Consider the following 26,168-nt stretch of genomic DNA (forward strand, 5'->3'; position numbering starts at 1 on the left):
CAACATATTACAACACAGACAAACATATTTTCTGGTTTGCCTTGATTAGGGCTGTACACCAGATTCAACTGAATGTGAAACTAAATTGGGTAAATTTGCATGGGCTGAGACAGTTCTGGGTCGGGTTGGACCACCCAAAAATGACCCAAGGCTATCTAAAATACAGGGTGGTCAGGGTGCAAGGGAGGAGAGGGAGGCATGCAGTCTTGCAAGAAAGTAAGCTTCCTTTATCTCGCTGTGACTTCCTTTCAATTAAACATGCTCAAGTAAGCCTGGCAGAAGGAAAACAAGCCTTTAAAATAGCGTTTGAGTTACACCACCCTTTTTGCCAGCTTAATTCATGCCAGATTGCCAAAGTACATGGCTGAACTGAACAGGTTTAGGATCCAGCTTAATTCTCCACCCCCTACCCCAGATCTGTCCCCACCTTGTGGTTTTAAGGGCCATTTTAAACAACAGCAGAGGTTCGAGTAAAGCTTGAATGGGTGGACATTAAGTGTTTAAAAAACCCCAACTAACAAGCCACTTTTAACCAGGAGAAATAGCAGAGACGGGTACAATGCAGACACTTAACAGCAAAAAGCTAACAGAGCCTTTCCAAAATCTCTTCTTGCTGTAATCAAATTTTGTTTTAAACTGCCACTGCCCCCTTAGTGTTACCTCCCTGCTTATTCAAACCCCTGTCATTGTTTATAATAATCACTTTCCCCCTTCTCAGTGTTTCTTCCTCCTAGGTTTTCCCCAAGCAGCCTGAGACTTTGCCTAAGTGTCAGCCTTTGCACCTTACCACTTCATGCCTCTTCTGGTTCTGGGAGACATGAGGGGGAGACATCCTGGCTTCTTCACCAGTTGGACTCATCTCTGCCACTTGGCCTCCCTCCCTTGCTTCTCTCTGCCATGAACTCTCCCTGATCACTAAACCCTGTAACTTCTTCAGCTTCCAACATGTTCTCTTCCCAGTCTTCTCCCTCTGGCTGTTCATCATTGTCCCACCACCAATCCCTGGGCTCTGAGCCTTCTTCCCTTGGGGGTTCCCCAGCTGGTTCTTCCCCACCATTCTTCTGCATCCAACCAGTCCATGACACTACCTCTCATTTGGAAATATAACCCAATGGTTTTTGAAATATCTTCATGCAGGGAACTCTTGGCATGTATGATTGCCTGCCAACTACTCATGTGCCTGCAACTTCACATTCTCCTGTGGCTCCACATTGCAGGGGGAGATTGTGAATGCAGAAACTACTACTTTTCAGGGGGCTTTATATGCCATGACTCAACAAATTTCCAAACTGGTAAATTTCCTGTGCAACTTGTGAGGAATCCCACTGTTCCCTAAAATTTAGTTACCGCCAAAAACAATTAGTACAGAAGGGGTATTTAAGTGAAAATCTCCCACATACGGCAAGCACGCTGGTGGAGAAATTTGGACTATTCTTGCTGCTAGAAGGAGGTTTGCCTTTGCAAATTTGTCAGTGAGACTTTTGAAAAGGGACTCTATTCACATACTGTACAGGGGTACCTCGGTTTAAGTACACAATTGGTTCCGGAAGTCTGTACTTAAACTGAAGCGAACTTTCCCATTGAAAGTAATGGAAAGTGGATTAATCCGTTCCAGATGGGTCCGCGGAGTAATTAAACGGAAAGTACTCAAACCAAGGCGTACTTAAACCGAGGTATGACTGCACAACTTAGCTGTGCTGAGCAGACCCCCTACCTAACTGATATCCCCGAGGAGCATTCCTGATCATGTGGGCTGTATGCATGAATATCTGCAGGATATGTCCACTCCTCTCCCCATAGATTGAGTGTATGCCCAGAATAGGATCATCTGGCTCCCCAATAAATTTCTCTCTTTCTGAATGTGATGCAGTGTCTACTGATCACTTTATCTCTTCCAACCAGCTGTAGCATCTACATGTTTTGCGACCTATTGCACTGATGGCAGCAAGCCAGAGCGCTTACAACTGCTTTTCTTAATATTGGAATCAAGCTTCCTTTGTGAACTACAGTATTGGCAACTACAGTTGTCATTTCTGTTTTAGAATGTCCAGTTGTCCAATTTTAAAAACCAGTGTTAAGAAAAATGAAGAGTTAGCAAGAGTGGAGTTTTTCCTCTCTTTAAAAAGTATGGAACCGTGGTTTTCTGCTTTGTCTTTCCACCCACTTTTGATTATTCTTGTGACCTCAAAGTAACAAACAGACATTTCTTCACAGGGATTATGATATTTGGATAGCTACTAGACTTGGCGGGCAAAAAAGGCTGCACCAGGCTGAATGTTCGTCCATGTTTTACAAGAGATTTGCCATCAGAAGGCAGATTGCCCTGATGTGATTAACTTTTTTTCAGCCACATTTCACTATGAAGTCTTCTTGGGTAGATCGTGAGGATAAGAATTTGCTTTTAGACAAACTTTTCTATCGCTTTTTGACATTTCTGTGCTTCCAAATATTATGAGAGTGGAGGCACTCCTAACACACACACACACAGAGCAAAGAATATAAAATAACAAGGCAGCCTATTAAAGCATTGAACTTGTTTTAATACCCTGCCTCCTTCTGAAGCTAGCAACCATCATTTCCTGGTTCAGATGAGGACACTGGTCTCATCCATGCTTCTGCTTATCCGTGCTTAGAAAGAATGAGTCTGAGTGGGTCTCTACCGGTAGGTTTTCTAGGAAGGAGTCTGAGCGGTTTTGCCTTTGCCCTACCCCCTTTCCCACAGGAAACTCCTCTCTTCAGAGCTAAATCAGAACAAATGGCAATCCACAGAAAATCTGACTGCCATTTTATTGGGGGGGAAGCAGTGGGGCGAAGGGAAGTGTGCCCTTGGGTTACCCAAAAGCTTCCTGGTTTAACTGCAGCTTGCAATAAGGAAGGGACAAAGGGGTTTCATGTGGAGGAAGGGGGATGGCCTGTTCATAAGCCAAGATATGGTTCTCCAAACTGGCACAGTATATGCTATGATGATTCACAGTATTCCTATTTAAATTGTGCCTAATCAAGGCATGTGGGACCATCTGCAGTTAACTCACATTAACAACAACAACAGTCAAGTCAGGACCATTTCAATATTCAGATTTGCATGCCAGACTAATCTGCATCTGGAGAAAGTTCCGGACGTTGAAAGGCTCAGAGACTATCTTGCCAAAGGGAAGGGCAATTTCCCTTAACGCAGCAGGATCAGTGAAAACACTTTTGCTTTGTGCAAACGCCTTTTGCCAAGATTATTTCACACTATGATTGCCTGTTAAAACCAGATTTCAGCACAAACCCTTATGCCCCTGTGTGTGTTTGCCCTTCCTTTGCTGGCACCTTACCCTTTCAGTAGGTCCCCATCCCTACCACCAAGCAGCAGCCAGACCATTCCAGAGGAGACCATGTTTGGATGTGGCCTGGAGACTCCACTTCTGCTGAAAGGAGCAGGGTGGAGCCTCCTCATTCACCTCCCTGAAGGGAGGGAAGGAGGACAGCCACAGGGCCCCAGCCAGAATGAAGGGTAGGGAAACTTGGGAGGCCATAACATGCCCCTCAAGGTGGGGAAAGAAGGGCAGTGGAAGTCCAGAGAAAAGGCTGGAACAGGGAGCCCTCCAAACCTGGTTGACTGCAGTAATGACCTTGGTCAGCCACTGGCTAAAGGCCTAGAAGCTCTGATAAGACTCTGATTCAGTCAACAAAGGCTGAATGAACCAACCAACCAACCAACCAACACTACTGTGCTACTCATTAGCTTCCCTCCTCCCCACCAGGACAACTGGTTTTCCTTTATGTTCACAGCTCCAGGTCCATCCCTTTACCACTGGGCCACCCTCAAAGGCCTTACCCATGCACTGGATTTTTGACTTTCAAGAGTTGACAGCTGAGTGACATCAACACTTTCAGCTTCCGGCACCACCAAGTCACAGAGGCTGTGTGTACACGATACATTTAAAGCACCCGCACATCCAACACTCCTGGGAACTGTAGTTTGCTCCTCACTGAACTATAATTTCCCAGCACTCCTAACAAATGGCAGCCCTGGGATTCTTTAAATGCACAGTGCGTTCAGATTTAGAGTCTTGAGTATCAGGTTTGGGATGCTGCACACCTGCCAACCCTTGTTTTGAAAATATAAGGCCACCCCTGTCATGTCAAATAAATAAGGTCCTCCATACAATTAATGGCATATGTGACATAAGTAGAGGTCACCTGGATCTTGGTAAATGAAACATGATGTAGGGGAACTCCAGGTGTATTTACATAACTCTTTTATTAGAGGAATTTTTTCCCTTTCTGTTGCTGAGGTTGTTGCACTCTTCTTTATTCTCAGTAGCCCCATGAAATAGCATGTGGGTCAAATGTTTAACCACCAAGTCCAGCCTTGCAATCAGCACGAAGTTTTCCTAAAATGACCAAATGCAACTGATGGTAGAGAAATAGCCAACGGCAGCCTGTTTTGTAATCCTTATTGTTTGTGTCACAGTACGGTAGTTATTCCCCCTGCTTCAGTATGTGGTAATTAATTTTAAAGTGCCAATAAACCCAAAACAGTGTTCTTGAAGCTACGGACATGAGTTTGACCAAACTGCGGGAGGCAGTGGAAGACAGGAGTGCCTGGTGTGCTATGGTCCAAGGGGTCACGAAGAGCCGGACACGACTAAACGACAACAAACCCAAAACATTATCCACAGGCCAACAGTTATTTTGTATCAATTTTTTATTACTATAGAAATACAAACTTAAATGAATCAAATGACTATGTTATAATGAGTAATCAGAATTAATCATCCCTTTTAAAAGTTGATTGATTGACTGATGTCATCTGTGCCGGGGTGGGGTGGGGTGAGGAAGCTGTGGTCCTCCAGATGTGGCTGGACTATGGCTCTCATCATCCCTGCTCAATGGCCATACTGGGTGGGGTTGAGGGGAGTTGGAATATCGGGGGGGGGGGCTACGTGTTCCCCATCCCTGATCTGTCCATGGCACTTTGACAATGTAGAACTTGTTTCTTTTTCGAGGGTCCCCCTATCCAATTTTGGATTCCTCCCCTGCAGCTCTCTATTACACAGCCCACCACATTCAATAGGACCCCTGACAGTCTGGAAAGAAAACACAACCTGGCTGGAGCCATCAGGTTCAAGATTAATTCACGACATTTTGGTGAGTTTTGATGTCATCTGAAAGAGAGGTGCCAAGATAGAGAGTTGCCTCACTGGCAGTGATTCAGGGAAGATTGGTGATTTTCCTTACACTGCTACGAGATGCCTTAAGGCAAAAATTAATGGAATTATGTGATGACAGTCAAGCACAGAGTTTGGTGCACTGAAACAAACCCATTGGTTTCATTTGAGAAGTGTGCCAGGCTTTCTGTTCAAATGTTTAATGTTTTTTCCTATAATTATCTCTCGGGCATTGCTTCTGTTTTTTCATTGTTTAAGCCGTGCCATTTTGCTAGTAGGTACTTCATTAATTAATAAACAAGATGAATGGAGACTTTGAAAATATAGACAGTGTGCTGCTGTTTGCACAGAATAGAGAGCTGCCTTCCAATACAATCATGCCCACTCGCATCATAACCCACCTACTCTCAGCAGCCAGAAACATCATAGCCAGACACTGGAGAGACCTGGCAGGAGTAAGCATGGACCAATGGTACCAAATAGTATGGGAAACAGCCTTACTAGAAAAACTGACCAATGGCAGTGAGAGGTGCTGGAGCTGAGCTCCTGTGAAAAAAAGTCCCGAGCATGACTAGGTTAGGCCCATTAATTTCAAGAAGTTTTCTCTAAGTAAAGCTTTGTTGTAAAACTAGAACGAAAGATCTTCAGACACTTTGGACTACAACTCCCATCAGCCACAGCCATCGGATCTAAACTGACTAGCACTGGTTTTAGAATTCTCAAAGTACAGACCAGAATGAAAAGTCAAGCAGCAAAGTTCTTAAAAAGCAGTTTTTACCTTTTATTTGTTTTGTCAGACAAAGCAAGGTGCATTTAGGAAAATGGCAAAAATGCACACCTCACATGGTGTGCGAGGGGTATTATACATTCCCATACAGCCAAGCTCAACCCCTGCCCAGCCCCTCGTTCCTCCCCTCAGCCTATGACTAACAAGCTTCTATTGTTTCTAATGCATATTAATTTATGTTCAGTTGTAAAGAATTACCTGACACTTGACTGACAATCGACTGACAAATGACCTTCTAATTACCTGCATCCCGACGCTTCCCTCATACATTCATGTGGTTAATGGATTTCCTTCACTCATGCGCTCATGCGGTCTAATGGGTCTTGCACCTCACACTTTGTGGTGGGTTACATATCTTACACGCTTTCCGATCTTCTTGCATCTAAATTCAAACCAGTGACAGGGCTAAGTTTCTTAGAAATGCTTAGGCTTGCAAAATACTGTGTCTGTCTCTATTCTATAATATTGCTGCTGCAGACAGAGAAAGAGAAATCTTTAAGCTGGATACTGTATATAAAATGGAATTTCTTTGGCTTTCACAGTGTCCCAAGCTAGCCCTCTGGCCTCCACTCCTTCAGCAGGAGCAAAGGGATGGTGCTTAGGATGACTCTGTCTGCAATGCTGGGCTGCTGTGAAGAGCAAGCTGCTCTTGAGGTGACAGCGCCACAAGATCTGCACTCTCTTCATCTAAACTCAGCTGCAAATATGTGTAATTAAACTATTTCCCAAAGACACTACAGCCTCTGCCACTACGTCTTGCTTCTCAACGGGACACCTTGGCAGACGTGTGTGTGTGTGTAACCTTTGTAACACTATGCTATCCTGAAGGCTCTGTTTTTTATTTCCCAAGCCCTCTTTTTTTACATTTTAGGCATTTTACATGTTCACGGAGTGAGGATGGGACGAGACTAGATGGGCCTGCAGTGCAAATTCAGATCCTTAGTACAACAACAACAACAACAACAAACCTTCTAAGGCACGTGGATTTCAGTGGGAGTGATTAACAGTGCAATCCTATACTCTCCCACAGACCAGGTTTACTCTTCCATTGCAATCAATGTGACTTAAAAGTGCTGGTTGGATGGGACCCAAAATGCTTATGTCTGTTAACCAAGCATTTCATCAGAATTGAAAAGAAGAAGACGACAGAATGCTGCTGAGCACTTGACACATGCTGCAATAAATCATAGTTCAGAACAAGGTCGGGGCATGTTCTGCCTCTACTTATTCTGGAGGGTGCATATTTTTCCCCTAAGATGCTTCCCATTCCCACTTCTTAGTAAGTGGACCTGTCAGGAGGAGGACGACTTATGGCAAGTTTCTCCATTTCAACTGGGCATGTTTCAGTGAGTGAGGATTCCTCCCTCAGCTCTGAATGGCGCAAAGTGATAACCTCATTGAGAGAAAGAGGAAAGGAGGAGACCCTGAAGGCAGAAGGATCCCAAGGTCTGGGGAGGAACTCACGCCACCCGATAGCAATATCTGAGAAGATAAACCACAAGGCTCCAGAGATAGGTTTGTTTGTTTGTTTAGAAAGCAGCAACAAAGCTTAAGACTTTACTTAATATTATAGGACACACAGCTTTATAGAAAATGTCTGGCAGCCATAGACATTCCCTATTGTGATATAATAACTGGCCTTTACAGCACTGCTAAAGATTTCACCAAGATGAAGAATAATACTTTAAGAAACCCCAAACCTTATCAAGTGATTTGGGGAGGGGTCATAGGGCAGTAGTGGAGCATCTGCTTTGCCTGGTTGAACCCCTGGCATCTCCAAGAAGGCCTGGGAAGGACTCTGAGTCTGAAATCCTGGAGTGCAACTGCCAGCCAGTGTGGGCAGTACTGAGCTAGATACCCCAATGGTCTGAATTAGTAAAGGCAGTATGTTCCTATGTTTCTGATTAACTGTAACACACACACACACACACACACACACACACACACACACACACACACACCTCTAGATGATAGATGATAGATAGATAGATAGATAGATAGATAGATAGATAGATAGATAGATAGATATAGATATAGATATAGATATAGATGATATAGATATAGATAGATCAACCAATTTGGTAATCCTATGTATGATGACCCGGAAGCTGTCTGTGGACAAACGCCAGCTCCCTCGGCCTAGAGAGCGAGATGAGCGCTGCAACCCCAGAGTCGTCTGCGACTGGACCTAACGGTCAGGCGTACCTTTACCTTTATGTATGATGCCTTAGAAAGAGGGAAGTGGGGAGGAATTCAACAGCAGCCCACACAGAACAACAGCATATAATCCATTTTTCTCTGACTTTATTGTAATGGATGTTTGGATTTACCATAATAAACTGAGTTTCTGGCCTTTATGCTGTGTGTGTGTGTGTGTGTGTGTGTCTATATAGTCTGCCCTTTAGGATTGCATATATAAATCAGAAATGACAATATTCAAACACAAGTAGGGGGTCATTTCAACTTCCCAGGACACCCTGTCAATGACCTTGAAGTGAGCATCCTGGAGCAAAGGAACTTTAAAGGGAGTCATGAATTACAATCCATCAAGAGTACCAGTGCCATTGGTTGTGAACTGAACCCAGACAAAGGATTTTTTAAAAAGCACATTATATGTGTTAGTTGTCTTAGGAATGCCTGAATATTTGTACCATCAAAACTGTTTTATCAATGGCAGCTGTTAAGTACTGCTGATAACACAACTGTCACTGTACTTTCTGCAATTCATTTCCCTCTAACCTCACATTTACAACCCTTCCACCAAGTTGTGTGTGTGTGTGCGTGTGTTTGTGTGTGCGCACGCACACACACACACACACACACACACACACACAGGCCTCCACCTGAGGATAACATTTCATGTATTTGATGAAGTGGACACAGATGAAACCTTATGCCACAATACATTAGTTAATCTTTAAGGTGCCACAAGTCTCTACAATAAACCAACATGACTATACCTCTCTTGAAATATATACATCTGAAACCTAAAACAATCTGTGTATGTCCTAAGCATCAAAATTAAGGTGGGAAAGGAATACCCTGAATAGCTTATCCAAATTCAGTTTGTAAACCATTTCAGCCATCAGCAAGGTTCTTTATACAGTATGTTAAAAATATACAAAGTAGGTCATTTATCCGCCTTTAACTGTAGAAGCTACTAAAAGACACAAGGTTTTACTATCCAGAAATTCAACTGCAATGGGATTTCCTTGAGACATGACTCTGTTTCCTATAAATTGAGCCCACAATTGTACAAAATACCTCTGAAAGCTGGGTTTTGTATATCTTCAGAGCTTTGTTTGGGCTCCACCCTTTATATTAGTCACACTTGCAACCAAATTATATTTGCAAAATAGTTTCACATTGAATTTGTTGTGGTCTAGCTGACTCACACATCACAAGCAGCTCCTGCCAAGGTTTCTACTCCCAAGGGTAATATTACACTGGTTTATTATGATCAATGATTAATCAAATAAAGGATTATGAGCCTCATAACCATTCCTGAATTGGGCATGAGGCAGCTATTAGGCTGCCCGCATGCCTCTTACTTTTCACGATGTTATTGATCCTCAAATCTTAAAATGTTCTCTGTTTAGAAGAGCCTTCCTCAACATGGGAGTTTTCACTCCAAAACTCCTGACGGCCACCAGATTGGGGAAGGCTGGTGTGAAGAATATATAGTTCGCTCTCTTGTCTCTTAATTCTCTTGAGCACAGCTCTGCTTTTGAAGATTCAACCAAAGTAGGACATTAACACCCTTGCATCCTCTGCTGAGAAACCACAATTTCCTGAGACAAAAAAAGCAAGCAGAGCCACAGCCAGTACAAAGCCAGCTGAAATGTGATACTGATGCTTAACTCCCATTCCTTTCTTTCACAGAAAGTGAGAGAAATAAAAAGTCTGGGTAATCTCCATCTGCCAGGTATCCACATAGCTGACCAACACTGCCTCTGTCCACTGACCCAGAGGTTAAAATACCCCCCCACACACACCACAAGCTGGCAAGCATTTAGGAATGATAAACAGTACCTTCCCAAGGATGGCTCTTGTTGTACATACGCCTATGGCTTAGGCCAGGCATCCCAAAACTGCGGCCCTCCAGATGTTTTGGCCTACAACTCCCATGATCCCTAGCTAAGAGGACCAGTGGTCAGGGATGATGGGAATTGTAGTCCAAAACATCTGGAGGGCCGAAGTTTGGGGATGCCTGGCTTAGGCCTATGGCTTAGGCTCAGGGTTAGCTTAATTTCAATTTGTAAATTGCTTCCCACTAAAAAGTCCTGAAGTGATTTAAAAACAAATAAAAATACAATAATAAAATTACCAAAGTAGATTTAATAATATAGTATTACATCATTGGTGCCCCATTGGGAAACAAAAGCATTTTCAACTGGTGCTGAAATGACGGCAAGGCTGGTACCAGGCAGACCTCCCTGGGGATAGCCTTCCACAAATGTGGGGCTACCACAGAGAAGGCCTGTTCTTTTGTGTCACCATCCTCTGGACCTCCCTTTCAGGTGACATGCAGAAAGCCTCTGGTGACCATTTCAGGTCCAAGCAATTTCACATTGAGTAATATGGTCCTCTGTGCATTGTGGTCCCAAGCCTCATAGTGGGTGAAGGTCTCACTTGGGTTTTATTTCTTGCACCTGATTTGTTAACATCCATAGTTTCTACTCTTCCTGATTGCAGTCTTATATATACCCTCCTTCGTCCCAGTAACTAAGATTGTCAAAAGATCACAGTTCTATTACTGTACTTTACTTATGAGTAAACTTGGACACTTTGCTGCCAGTATTTCTGACCCATAATTTTGTTGCATTCCTTTCAGATTAATGGTATGGTTTACTTGATTTCAAAACATCTGGATATATTTCAGTAGTTAATGTGAGTCATCAACCATTTCCAGAATAAGATAGCATGGCTGTCAACCATTTTCATGCTTAACTAAGGCATTTTGATAGATATGTTAATGCTTTATTCGTACCACAAGATGCTGCTATCACATTTCAAGCCACAAGATGGGAAAAATCCCTTCAAATTCATTATTGAAAGTTTGATTAAAGTTGCATTTGATTTTATTGCTGTTTCTCCCGTGGGGAAATGTCAGTGATCATAGCTAACATAGCACCACCAGGCTTTAATTAATAAAATTTAGTAAATTTAGTGCCCCAAGGAGAATGGATTACTAGAGATATTTTTTACCGCTTCTAAGTGATATTTCTAATTCAGGTCAAACAGACATACATCAGTTTGCACTGATACTAGTCAATTCCCATAGAATGGTAGCGAAGAAATTGTATTGAATTAATAGCTAATAGGTTTTGCCTTGTTCACATCACTTGATGACAGGAATGTGTGAATAGGCACATTGAGCTGAGCTGAAATTTCCCAGAAAACATTTCTTCTGAGAATATTTCTGTGCCAACGTAAAAGAGCACACCCAGCGCCAGATTTACGTTTAAGCTAAACAAGCTTCATCTTAGGGCCCCACTCTCTTGGGGGGGCCACCAAAAAATTTAAAGGAAAAAAACACCTAGACGTACATTTCAAAAATATAAGATAAAAAACAAATAAAATAAAACCTACATACAGCAACAGTGTTTTGTGTTGTATAGGCTCCTATGATGTAAGTAATGGGCCCCGCCTGCTAGCCTGCTCCCTAAAATGTCACTGGTTTGCTCATTTCTATACATAGGTGTCTTGCCCATAGAGGCAAGTGGCGCAGGGTGCCAGGGCGCCAGGTTCTGGAAGGCGCCAGGGAAGAGGTGGTGGCTGGACGCGGCGCCTCCCGGCATCAGCTCGCCGCCCTCGCCTGCCTCGCTGAAACAGCGCCGCCCTCGGAGCCTCCACCTCTTCCCCACCAGAGGAGCTGCCCTCCAGCCACTGCCCGCTTCCTCCTCCAGCCCCACAAAGCTGCCGGCAGTGCCGTGAAAAGGTCGGCAACTCTGGGGAATGGGGGCGGGGGCAGGGGGATATTTGCACCACAGCACCAGATATACTTAAGACGGCCCTGTTTCTATATATAGAGTGCCTACATTCTGCATGGACTGGTTGCATGGCAAACATGTGCAAATGGCTTTAGATACCTATTAGGTCCATAAATGACCATATAGCATATATTCAACACAAAAAAACAACAGCAATTTGTTGTTGACAAAGGGCAGCTGGACATATAAAGGGCCCCATTACCTTCAGTAGCTTAGGGCCTCATCAAACCTAAATCCGGCCCTGCTTCTCCTCCCCCTGGATAATTTCATTTTAATGTTCTCCCCACCATTTCTCTGCCCACAAATACGGTGGAGAACGTCAAGAGGCCACATGTACACAGCTGTACCTTACCGCAGACCGAATAGTGTAGAGAGAACTTTCATACTACCTTAGCCTCTCGGTGGCTTTCAATAGAGCTTGATGTGCTCCGCTGACTCACACACTGGCAAACAGGCATGCATGAACTTGCCCTCAGACAATTATTACTGCTAGACAGAGGTAATAGATGGAACTGTGAAAGTCCATGTAGCACAGAAAAGCACACACTCGCATCTTAATCCAAAGTAGGCCACTTTAAAAAAGACCTGCCGCAAAGAAGATGCTTGGAGCAAGTTATACAAATGCACAAATGAATGCTTAGAAACAGAACAGTGTCAAAAAGCAAAGAAACATCTTTTCATTTTCAACCTCAGCAATAGAAAGTAGTAGGATGAGTATGGGGACAAGCCTTAGCTTCTGGTTTACATTTATCATTTCAGCCAGTCTCAAAGAAACATGTTGTTTATTGGTTATTAAGATGCTGAGAACAAATGTCAGAGACGGTGTAATGTATTTCCTGCATTCAGGTGTTGTAATAATCTAAGTTTATCGTAATGGGAAGAAACTGCAGAGTCTCTGGGTCGCATGTTCACCCCCCCCTTTCCTATGGAGCCACTATGAGATCAGGATCTTTCCATTCTGTTTTTGATTGATGGCAGTTTTGTATTATGTCTGAGCCCTAAATTGTGGTTTATCTTAGTGATGGTTTCTGGAAACAAGGCGGCTTCTTAACCCATGGTTTGATGCTGGCTTGTTTCACATGAAACATAATTAAAACCAAGCACAGTTCTTCCAAGTTCAGGCAAAATGATGAGTTGTGGTTAATCAAAACAGAAACGAAACTTTCTGAACTCTACACTTTTGGGACGCTGGAATAGGAGGCGGGGCATGCAAGCCTGAGGTTTCCAGCTCATTCCCATCATGGGAAACCATACTTTACTTTTCAGTATGGCCATTGGTCTGAACTAGGTGAGCTCTAAGTGAGGCCCTGCAATTTGTTTGTTTGTTTAATAAAACTTATATACCGCTTGGGTGTAGAACAAAACCTCAAAGCGGTTTACAAAATTAAAAATAAATAAAATATCACTAAAAATAACCTGCTAGCACATTTGCAAAGCTAAGCAGAGTCCAGTGGGGCTTCAAAATAGATGAGGGAACCACATGTTGAAATTCTTGCATTGCTGAGGGTTGGACTAGATGGCCCTCAGGGTTCCTTTCAACACACTGATTCTATGAAAACATACAGAAAGGTAAAACAATTTAAAACTCACACAAGCTATTTATTTATCAATCCATTAACAAATTATTAATTTATTAAATGTATACCTCACTCTTCCTCCCAAAAGAACCAGGGGCAGCAATACTGTGGGATTTCCTCAGTGAGAATTCTGAAAACTGCCCCCACTCTCTTCTGCCACACACAACTAAATGGATTGCGTAAAATAATTGGGAGGAATATGTAACCGTAAAGAGAAAATTGGACATACAAAGTTCTGCCTTGATTATAACATTTACAGAAGACTTGAGATATCTCAGTATAAAATAAATTTTAAAAAAGAAACCCAAATTCTTTCAAAATGCTAAGTGTTTGGGCCTTAGGAAGTCTGTTGCAACTTGCAACTCTGCCTTAAGTACCTCTTTCCCACAGCTTCAGGAAGGAAGCAGCATGATCTCATGCTATGTTTGGGTATTATCAGAAGTTCAGCTAAGGTAGTAGAGAGGAATCTGTTGCAACAATGTAACAAGCTGCTTTATATCCTTAAATATAGAATCCTGGAACCTCGATTCACGACTGAGGTTATCTTCTGTAGGATGCCGAGCACAGATGTAACATCACTGAGCTTTGGAAATTCAAGCTTTGGTTGATTTTCATTGTAAATCTTTCAGTAGTTTCCTAATATTTCTTTAGCAGCCGGAGGTTTATTAAATGGAGGAGCTGGAGTCAGGCATAGGTCAGCAATAAAACCATAAAGCAGCTGGTGTCAGTGAGCTTAACTCTTTATTCAAATAAACAAAACAGCTCAGTTCTAATGGTCACAGGGCAAGCAGTCAAAGGGGGCTACGGCGGTCTCCTCCTGACTCTTCGAGTGGGTGCTTTGAGGGGGCTAGTATAAAAGACGTGGTTTCTCTGAATACCAGATGCTTGGGGAATTGAGTGAGACAGTGCTATTGCACTCTGGTCCTGCTCATGGGCTTCCCATAGGCATCTGGCTGGCCACTGTGCGAACAGGATGCTAGACTAGATCAGGGAGAGGCAAACTTGGCCCTCCCATCATCCCTAGCTAACAGGACCAGTGGTCAGGGATGATGGGAATTGTAGTCCCAAAACAACTGGAGGGCGAGTTTGCCTATCCTTGGACTAGATCAGGCACCCCCAGACTTCAGCCCTCCAGATGTTTTGGACTACAATTCCCATCTTCCCCGACCACTGGTCCTGTTAGCTAGGGGTCATGGGAGTTGTAGGCCAAAACATCTGGAGGGCCGCAGTTTGGGGATGCCTGGACTAGATGGACCTTCAATCTGATTGAAGGTCAGGTTGAACTTAGGTTGATCTTGCTCTTCATGAGGCCAGGAATCTCTATGATATGACTGGGAGCCCTCTAGGCAAAATCCATGTGTGAATTATGCAACTCCCAAGTCATAAGGTGGTGGATTCTTCTTCCTTGGAGGTTTTTAAGGAGAGGCTGGATGGCCATCTGCCAAGGATGCCTTAGTTGACATTCCTGGATTGCGAGGGGGTTGGACTAGATGGCTCTTATGGGTCCCTTCCAACTCTATGATTCTATTCAAGTAACTGTGGGGCCCCTCCAGATCTCCTTTTTATTCTGCAGTCATGATGATTTGCGCTTGGGTGCTATCAGGATGGCCATATGCAATCCCAGATTTCAATGCTATCTGGACCTGCAAACATTTTGGGGTAGTCCTGTTGCTGCACTTCTAGTCCGTGCAAATCTTGCTGAAATCCCATAACTATTCATACCACAAATGTTTGGGGTGGGTGGGGGTTGTTGGTCCCACTTTTGATGGACTTCCAGACAGCAATTATTTCTACGCTACCCATTTGGCTGGGTTTCCCCAGCCACTCTGGGCAGCTTTCAAAAGAGCATTAAAAACAGAATAAAACTTCAGTCATTAAAAACTTCCCTAAACAGACCATTTGATGTATTTTAATGTTTGTTGGAAGCTGCCCAGAGTGGCAGGGGAAGCCCAGCCAGATGGGCGGGGTATAAAAATAAATTATATTATTATTATTATTATTATTAACAAAGAAAGTAGAATAAATGCACCACTAACGCATGGTTATTTTTTCGAGTACAGAGTGTGGCAGAATATGCCTGCAATAAAACCTCATCTGGAGAGGCCTTGAGATTTTTTTAAAATTAAAAAAAGCAGTGTGGCCCTTCACTGTCAAGCATTATACGACTTTGTGGGGCAGGGGAGCTACTGGTTCCAGAGATCTTTACATATGAGCAAAGGGATTAGCCTAAGGAAAATAATAATAATATGACAGATGGGCAGTGGAGAAAAGTGTGGTATAATCTACACACTTATAAATAGCCTGATACAGAGGCCCTGTGTAAGCATCCTGTTTAGCCTAATATTTACTAAGGTTGGGGGGCGGAGAAAGGGTGTACCCATCACCATATTTATACAGTGATACCTCAGGTTAAGAACTTAATTTCTTCTGGAGGTCCGTTCTTAACCTGAAATCGTTCTTAACCTGAGGTACCACTTTAGCTAATGGGGCCTCCCGCTGCCACCGCGCTGCCAGAGCACGATTTCTGTTCTCATCCTGAAGCAAAGTTCTTAACCTGAGGTACTATTTCTGGGTTAGCAGAGTCTGTAACCTGAAGTGTCTAACTTGAAGCATCTGTAACCTGAGGTACCACTATTAGTGCACTGACACCTTCCACCAATGCCATCATTTCTCCCCCCCCCATTTTTAACCATTTGTTTAGCCCTCCAAACTATGGCTAAAAAATGAGTGTTGCTTCAGACTGATATCTACTCAAAATCTAGAGAGCTTTGCAGCTCAGGCTGCAGTCTTAGTATACAGTGGAACCTTGGTTTATGAACACCTCGGTTTACGAATTTTCGGTTTACAAACCCCGCGGACCCATCTGGAACGGATTAATTCACTTTCCATTACTTTCAATGGGAAAGTTCGCTTCAGTTTATGAACAGACTTCTGGAACCAATTACACCCATGCTTCGGGTTAAGTACGCTTCAGGTTGAGTACTCCATGGGCTGTCTGGAACAGATTAATCCACTTTCCATTACTTTCAATGGGAAAGTTTGCTTCAGTTTATGAACAGACTTCTGGAACCAATTGTGTTCATAAACTGAGGTACCACTGTATACACTTACCAAGTTAGCACCCCCCACACGTATGTGTGTGTACAGGGGGCAGTTAAGTCCAGCTGAACTCTGTCAGTCACTTGTAACAAACTATCCCTCCCAACCTTTTGCAGTAAAACTGTTTTCTTCGTGCTACTTAGTAAGGATAATTACACGAAACATAAATATCTATTTCCTCATAGTCCAATTTGTGTGGGTGTCTGTTTTTAAAGCCACACAACCATATCAGAAACACTTCAATGCCTCTCGTCTTTCCTGTCCCCTGGAAAGCTCCTTCTGTTGCAACTTTAAAACAATTAATAGCCTGATGTGATAGTTGGTGAACCAATGACAGGGCAGAATGGAATGAAGGTAGGAATGCAAACTGCTACAATTTATAACATATGCCTATGGCTTTTGATCCAAGAAAGTTGGGATGATTCTTCCGCAAGACCAAAAAAAAAAGTGTGTTCTTATTGAGATCTCTGACTTTCGGCCAAAGCAACAGCTGCCGATTGTAGTCATTCCTCCATTGTAGAAATTATCCTTTATAGAACACCCATAAGACCTTGACTTGGGCCCCTGTAGGCGCTTGTTAAATCCCTAGAGGAGTAGTAGATAAAGAATCGACTTCTGCAAATGACTAGACTGAGGAACTACATGAAAAGTGCATAGCAAAGAGACATTAGCCAAAACCACAGCATCAGCCACTTGGTATTAAACAACTAATTTTAAATGTCTGCTGGTTTAAATAACCTGCCACTTAATGATGACCATCTACTTACTTATGCAAAATAAATATGTGCTAGATTAGCCAGAAGCAGAAGTGGGAGGAGCATCAGATCTGGATGCTCATTTTTTTCCTGCATTCCAGGCACAGAGAAATGAGAGGTTTCTACATACAAGCACACACGTTTCAAGGACACATTCTAGCTAGCTAGGCAAAAGTGCTCAAGAAGGGCATGGAGCAGGCAGGGCCAGTGTGGGATGTAACCTATGGAGAGTCCCAAGGTCCAAATAGGGAGACCTGGAGGGCCTGAGGTTTCCTACCCCTGCTGTAAACTGGCTTGAAGAAGACTCTGGATAGTCTTCTTTGTAAACTCTGACTAGTCTTCCTTGTATATTTCAAGGTTTCCTTCCCCAGTCCAGTCATACAGGCATCTAGTTGGCCACTGTGGGGCACACAGTATGCTAGTCTAGGTAGACCTTTGGTTTGGTCCAATGGAGTTCTTCCTTAGGCTCTTCTGAGTATTCTGCTGGGGTCTATGCTTCCCAAGATGATCATCTCAAGGTATCCACACCAGTTATTACAAAATAAACTAAGGCTATGTACACATTACCATTTACTCCAGCTTCAGTGCGCTCCCATTGCTAGTGTTTGAAGCCAAGTATCAGGGCCGTCTTACCCATAGGCGCTAGGGTGTGGGACACCCAGGCACTGGGCTATCAGGGGTGCCAGGCTGAGAGTCTGGGGCCCGAGAGTTGAGTCCTGGGAAGAGCCCTCCCATCAGTCAGAGTGCCACAATGGGCTCTTCTGTTGCGGGCGGCTCTGCGCTGCAAGTTCAGGGGTGACCAACCCAGCGAGATGCTGAGGCGGCAAGCTGGCTCCGCCCGCCTGTGCACCTGGGACTGGGGGACCTGGGGGGGCACTGGGCGGATCTTTGCACCCCGGTGCCACATATGGTTAAGACAGCCCTGCCATATATGCATGACATTAGCCACAATCCATAGATATCTTGTAGCTTCTTAAGAAACACTCCCGCCTGATGTGTTTTCCTTCAAACCAGCTTCCATCCAATTAGAAAATGCAAGCCACAATTCAGCTGAAGTGTGTACACTTCAGGCAGCCATTGCACATGTGCAGTTGACAGCAGGCATGTAGACAATAGCTTCCTTGAATAGGAGGGTTTTTTTGGGGTGGTTGCAGGAACAGGGGAACCAAACAGGTAATGTGCTTCAGTGACGATCTCCCCCACACACCAATATTTGCTGTATACAGCACGGTGAGTGGGTGGTAGGAAATGATCTCACTGTGTTTATGCTGCTAATGTGTGCATACCTAATGTGTGTGTAAACCTAGATGTTACAAAAATCAAACTAGCACACTTGGGATACCCCCAAGTTTTTCACCTGTAAGCCCTGCACTTGCTCACACAGTTGTTCCTGTGAATGAGCCAAAGGCAGCTGCTCAAAAAGTTTGTTTTTAAGCAGATGGAACTAATGCCACAAGATGCAGCAGGGAAACATGACTTAATGTGACAGGAAAAGAGTCCCCTGTCTGAGCTAGCATTAAGCATTCTACCGGTTGCCTTTTGTGGTTTCTGCAGTCATACATCACAAAACTTTACAGCACATAGTCTGAGGGGGGTGGGGTGGGGTGCTGCTGCTGTGTTTTTTTTAGGAGGGAGAAACCCCACCCATGTGTTTATTTATTTTGTCTTTAGCACAACTACCTTCCTCCTGTACAGCTTTTCAGTCAAAAGGTGATGGCAAGTTCAACTCAACTCCATTTTTTTGTTGCCAATTCCTCTGAGGAGCAGTTTTAACCACTGTAATCACCAGGTAGCTCAAGAGGATGATACTGAAGCACACATGAGTTACAAAGTGGGCAAAAAAAGAAAAAGAAAAGAAAAGCAGCCACACCCATTGGCCTTTATTCTAAGCATTAAAAGTAGCACAACACCTTTATTAGGAGTAACGGCATAAATTTCAAATCAGGATGTTTTTTTCAGGGTGGATGTTAAGCATGCCACATACAAGACTGTTTCTCCCTTCGACTGTGGAAGAGCTTCTAATGTTTTGAAGCTAAATTGTGCTGGGTGCAAAATACACACACACACACACACACACACACACACACACACCAACTTGCTGCTACAAACCATGTTAGAATAAATTAGAAATGGTTGCTCTCCATTGGAAAATATAAGAGTTATTTGAATCGATATTAGTTTGAACACACCAACGTCAAGAAAATGTGGCCAGTCCTTATATTAGTAAATCTACTGTAGATATTAATTTTAGGTGGTAAGCTTGTGATATAAGCCAAATTGAAGCTGGAGGGCATATTGTTTTTCTCCCGTTAAAAGAAAAAAGCTGCATTAGCCATGCAGGAAATGAGGTAGTAGTTGGAAGGCCAGTTTTCTTAACTCTTCACCTGAATGCTGTTTACTAGCTGGTAAGATGCAGCTGCTTTAATGCTGGGTTTGAGCATAGGAATTGCAGATTTTAATTCCTCCTGCCGAGCCAGAAGCCTTGTGGTGCCTTTATTAGGACCGAGCCAAAATGTCACAACATTTTTTGAAGTTTTGAGTTGCCTAGAATTCCTTCACCAGCCTGGATATTAGACAAAACATGTGAATGGGAGGCGGAGCATTGTGTCAAATGTTTCCCCAAGACCTGCAGTTTATAACACTCTTAAGGGTGAGGCAGAGAGTGGAGGTAAAGAGATGCACAGTAGTCCTTACAGCGGCAAAAGCTGGAAATTAATTTCATGCGGTACACTAGATATAAACAACTCTCTACAACTGGAAGATGCTACATAAGCTGAAAGGTCACTCAGACTGCTACAGCCTGCTGGAACAGGCCCATCTATTCCAGCAACCTGTTCTCACACTGGCCTACCATATGCCTGTCAGAAACCTGCAAGCAGGATTCAAGCACAAGAGCACTCGCCCCTCCTGTGCTTTCCAGCAGCTGATATTCAGAAGCAATCCTCTTTTAAAGCCATCTATCTCCAAGTTGCTAGTTATTGCTACTTCTTGTGGGTGCAACTTCCCAAGTTTAACTACCCCGGTATGCACTGTGTGATAAATGCTCTCTTATAAGAACACGGTAATATTAATTTTGTCTTAGTTTCCTCATGACCTGTCGTTTCTGACAAATCCAAGTCTTCCTGAAACAAAATATATTAATAATGTGTCAAATCTGAATCAAGGTACGTTGAGCAGTATGATTTATTAGTACTGTATACTGTATTACTATGTATTACTAATCACTATACTATTAGGAAGGGGAAGATCTAAACGGCTCTTCCTGCCACATGTAAAACTGTTACTATATTCAGGCAGTTTTGATTTTTCATCACTTAATTAGGCAGACTTGTAGACTCAAGGTCTGTGTGAAAGGCATCTCAAAGTCATGGCCATGGGAGTCAGAAGTGGGGGGGGGGAGTGCAGCAACCAGATAATGCTTCAAGGGAGCTGGGTTATGTTGACTTTTAATTGGAGACAAGGGTTACCAGGTGCAAAGGGCTTATCAAAGAAAACCTTTATACAGAGCAGACACAGAATTAAAGCATAAATCACCCAAATAATTTGTAGGAGACAAAGCAGTGCCAATTGTTCCCAGCCCCCCCAAAGCCCCGAGTTATCTGATTTCCCAAGGCAGTGCCCACGCAGTATCATCGTTACTGTGTGAAGTGCTAGAAACTAGATTTCTATAATGAAGCCAAGAAGAGAGATTTGATTATTGTGTACACATTCCCATTTATTTTGAATCCAGTGTGCTCCCTACTGCTGGCTTGGGAAGTGGTGTGCACACAATATTAGTGCACCTGTCATCCACCCACCCTGCCAATTCTTATGAAATGCTGTGTTTTTTATGCATTTACCTCCAAGTCAGCTGCAGTCCAAACTGAGTAAAAGAACAACCTAGTTGAGATTTAAGCCAATACAGTCGTACCTTGGTTGCTAAACGCCTTGGAACTCGTATATTTCGGCTCCCAAACGATTGAAAACCGGAAGTGAGTTTTCCGGTTTTCGAATGATTTTCGGAAGCTGAACATCTGGCACGGCTTCCACGGCTCCTGCAGCCAATTGGAAGCCACACCTTGGTTTTCAAACAATTCTGTTTGAGAACCAAGGTACGACTGTAATGTATACACAGAGTTCTGTACCCACTAACAAATATTGCAATGGTGGTTTGCAGAGTCAAAGATCTGATAATACCAGAAATGAGAAACAAGAGTTCCCCCCAACGGCTCATCTCGCTTTCAGGCTGAGGGAGCCAGCGTTTGTCCACAGAAAGATTTCTGGGTCTTGTGGCCAGCATGACATGACTAAACCGCTTCTGGCACAACAGGACATCGTGACGGAAACCAGAGTGCATGGAAACGCCATTTACCTTCCCACCACAGCAGTATCTATTTATCTACTTGCACTGCCATGCTTTCAAACTGCTAGGTTGGCAGAAGCTGGGACAGAGCAATGGGAGCTCACTCCATCATGCGGATTTGAACTGCCAACCTTCTGATCGGCAAGCCCAAAAGGCTTAGTGGTTTAGACCAGGCATCGGCAACCTCCGGGGACTTGCCGAGCAGTGCCAGAAATCGCTTCTGTGCAGCCGCAGAAGCAACTTCTGGCGCTGTGGACATTTTGGAAATGGGCAGCCAGCACCGGAAATCGCTTCTGTGCAGCTGCAGACATGCGCTGAAGCAATTTCTGGTGCTGCGCTGCCCATTTCCAAAATGTCTGCAGTGCCAGAAATTGCTTCTGCGCATGTCCGCAGCTGCACAGAAGTGATTTCCGGTGCTGGCTGCCCATTTCCAAAATGTCCGCAGCACCACCAGAAATGGCTTCTGCACCTGTGCGGACCATGTCTGGCCCACAGACGATAGTCCATGGGAATCCTCCAACCCACGGGCAGAAAAGGTTGCCAAAGCCTGGTTTAGACCACAGCGCCACCCACTCCCTCCATCCTTTCATTAATACTATTCCAGTGCTATATCTGCTCTTGCTCTATGGCAGGCATGGCCAAACTTGGCCCTCCAGCTGTTTTGGGACTACAATTCCCATCATCCCTGACCACTAGTCCTGTTAGCTAGGGATGATGGGAGTTGTAGTCCCAAAACAGCTGGAGGGCCAACTTTGGCCATGCCTGCTCTATGGAATAAGCCTCACTTTAGGAAGATCTCTGAACTTGGCAACCATCCATGGAGGAGACCAATCTTATATTTACACTCACTCATGTGGTAAGCATCATCTCCCACAGTTGTCCGTTTCCTATTTGCCTTTTAACTGTCTGAGCCTGAACAGAAGTCTCTTATTACATTGCTATTGAAGTGTCAAAGCACTGTGCAGGCAAAGAAGCAGATATTAGAAGACAATTATTACTTATACAATGGTACCTCGACTTACGAAGGCGATCCGTTCCACGGCGCTCTTTGTAAGTCGAAACCTTCGATGTCGAAGCGTCCATTTAGTGCATGCGCAAAGCGCGATTTTGCGCTTTGTGCAGACCACGCACGCCGCTTCTGCGCAGGCCGCACGCACAGCAAAAATATTTCCAGGTTTGCCAACTTCGTAAGTCGAGGCATTTGGAAGTCGGTCGAGGTACCACTTTATAGGTAAAATAACTGGGATGCTGTCTGAAATAAACCATGGAACCATTACTGAAATCAGAGGGACCAACGTTTTAGCAATAGGCTGTGAAAATTTGATTAACAATATATTGTTCATTCCCCAGACTATGAGCTGTCTCCAGACCACTGTGATTGGAGCTACAATAACCCTCTGGAGCAGATTTTGGAGCTGCGCAGAGGTCGCAGTGGAGAGGAAGGAGGACGTTTTGTTGCACAGATGAAAGTCTGTTGCACAAAATGAACAGCAGTGCCAGACACAACCCATAATTTGCACCTTCCCCAGAGAAGACCTGCTGGTTTTTCTGTTCTGAGAGACGACTCAGTGATATACAGTAGTTGGCATTTTTGCTGAACCGGCTCTCCTGCTTGCAATGAACACATGGGTGGGGTTGCATGTTTGCTCACAAGTGATGAATGGGTAATAGGAGGAAATACGGTAGCACAAAAACGAAAAGACAGGCAGAAGACAGAGATGCCAGTAATTATACCAGCAATGAGGAAGGATTTATTAGATGTGTTTTAAAGACAAATACATTTTTCATGTGGATTCCTTACTGTGAGCTATGCTCTTCAATTTCTGCAATGAACAGAGCAGACAAATAAGTGCTTACAATTGCCTGGTGTCATCTTCAAGTGACTAAGCATCTTATAGTGTCTTGGGCAATCAGTCATTTCTTTAAATCCTGACAAATTCAAGGGTTCATTTTTTTAAATATTTCATTAACCATGTAAGTACTGACAAATGTTTTTAATGGCACTGATCTATTTATGGAGCCTTCATTCAGATCCGTTTGCGAGGAAATTAGTAGAAGATGACTATTTAATGAGTATTCATTCTGATCCGTTTGTGTCAAGCAAGTGTTATGAAACACTTTCCAGTGCATTTTTCTCAACACTTCTTATAGCAAAAAGCATGATCTTTCAAGGAAGTGGGTTTGTTGTGCAAAACCTCCCAACCAGCTATGATAGTAAAACCAGAATTTGCTGGTATGTGATTGAATCCCACCTAAAAATAGCAACAGTCCGGAAGTGCCCTAAGGGGACTAACCATGGTCACCAGTGGATGGCCTCTAATTCTGGAGAGGTACTGGTATGTAGCATAAGGGTCCATTCCAACAGACAAACTGGTGTAAAGTTTCTTACCAGAAGGAACTGATAATGCAGTGGGTCCAAAGGTCAAGAAGGCGGTTTCTGCATGTGCTGTAGAGGGAAGTGAGGAGCAATTGGGGCTCATCAACCTAAGAAGGTAGCCCATCTCGGAGATGGAAAACTCTGGTGCTAAACCTCCAGTGCCTTGTGGGATATCTTGGGAAAAGAAGAGGCTAAGGAGTAAACCCTACTCAAATCCAGAGTGGAGTCCCTAAGAGAGTTGGATGGCATCTTGTACACCTCCTTCTGCTAACTCCTGCAGCCCACCTGGAGCCAATGTATCTCTCTGCTTTCTTTTGGACCACATCAACACAGCCTAGAGGCAGGTCTTGTCATCTGGGCAGCCCAAGACCTGCCTATACACACTGCCCAGGCTTGTGCCCTGGAGAGGTCACTTTAGTTCTGTTGACGCAGCGGTTCAGCTTTGCCCCTGGAGGCACACTCCAATGTCTCTTGAGACAGCTGGATGCCACAATAATAGGCAGGCAGAAATAAAAACCAAGGCACGTTTTCTTAAATGGTGAGGAACACGGAGCTGAAGCAAGGGCTAGCCAATCTACGGAGACAACCTCTCCAAATATCCTTTGGCAGTGCTGCAGGGGGTTGGAACAAGGCAGGAGTCATTAGAACTAATGGGAGCTTCCTTCCTGGATCAAAAAGCAAGCACAGGGAGGACCAAGGTAGATCGCAAGCACAGTGGGAAACCAGAGTTAACGTCCTCCTATCCCCTTCCAAGGGTTCCAGTCTGGATCTTGCACCTGCTATTTTCTCTTTTAAAAACATTCATACAATTGCTAACTGTGCAAATGGGGGCATTGTATGCTTTGGCTCCTAGTGTCCATGACATCACACAGGTGGCTCAGTCCAAGTTCAAATGAACCTGAGGCCTCCTCCTGATGCAGAGTGGCAAAAGGTCCCAAGGCACAAGGCATCTTAAGATGGGGCAGTCCTGTCAGATGGGCGGCATATAAATAATGACAATAACAACCATCGTCGTTGTCTTTGTCTAATGCAGTGACTTTGCTGAAGTTAAACTTCAGAACACCTTCAGTTCCATGATGGAAGAAAGGCAGAATATAAATGTTTAGGATAAATCAATTAATTACTTCAGGAGAAGCCTACCTAGAGGAAGTATTTGCAGAAGTTAAACGTGACGCCCAATGAAAGAAGGGCCTATTGGAAAGCTTCCCACACACCATTAGGCTTTGGCAAAACAAAAACCAGCACATGCACCCCACAGCCCGAAAGCTTGAAGCATGTTGTGGGAGATGTCTGTAGGGATAATCTTAACATTCCTCACACTTTGTTTCGATTTCCTAGGAATATTACCTAACAAAGCAGCAGGGCATGCCTGAACTGTTTTAATTGCAGTTAGATATGACGGGCTTGAGAAATTTAGGAAAGAGAATATGAATTATGGCTTGAAGTTTACAAAGGAAGCCACACAGCGGCTTAAAGAAAGATCTACAGTGAATCAGCAGATGACTTAATTCTGAAACTATTGTGAACATGCCTAACCTTAGCATAGTCTGCAAAGTGAGCATTCGACATGCTCGGGAGGTTAGGACTCAAACCAATGGCTCCAAGTTACAAGAAAGGAGATTCTGACTAAACATCAGGAAGAACTTTCTTAATGTAAGAGCTGTTTAATAATAATGATGATGATAAAGCTTGTTTGACAATGTTTGACATTGGAACATTCTCCCTCAGAAGGCAGTAGACTCTCCTTCATCAGAGGGGGTTTTTTTTAACAGTTGTAGAACATCTTTATACAAAATAAAGCCAAATCTGGACTTGGACCGGGTGCCTTTATGCATTTTTCATCGATTAAAACCTTCTCATTTGACAAAAGCCGCCCTTACTTCTATAACTTTCTCTAGTGCTGTCAGGAGAACCTGGCAGCAAGCACACACACACACACACACACGGAGGGAGGGAGGGAGGGAGGGAGGGAGGGAGGGAGGGAGGGAGGGAGGGAAGGAGGAACAGCAATCCAATGTGATAGTTGTGGCTTGTACTTTGCCATATTAGCAGCTGTTGAAGCACCTCTCCTATACTTATTTT

At 43.8% G+C, this 26,168-nt stretch overlaps 1 protein-coding gene across 3 annotated transcripts in view; it reads right to left on the bottom strand.

Annotated features, from left to right (window-relative positions):
• Window positions 1–26,168, bottom strand: part of RAD50 (RAD50 double strand break repair protein) — a 126,772-nt gene that overhangs the window by 81,400 nt on the left and 19,204 nt on the right. The window lies entirely within an intron of this gene.

The sequence above is a fragment of the Zootoca vivipara genome, chromosome 2 (genome assembly GCF_965207765.1).
Source record: "Zootoca vivipara chromosome 2, rZooViv2.hap1.1, whole genome shotgun sequence".
Lineage (NCBI taxonomy): Eukaryota > Metazoa > Chordata > Lepidosauria > Squamata > Lacertidae > Zootoca > Zootoca vivipara.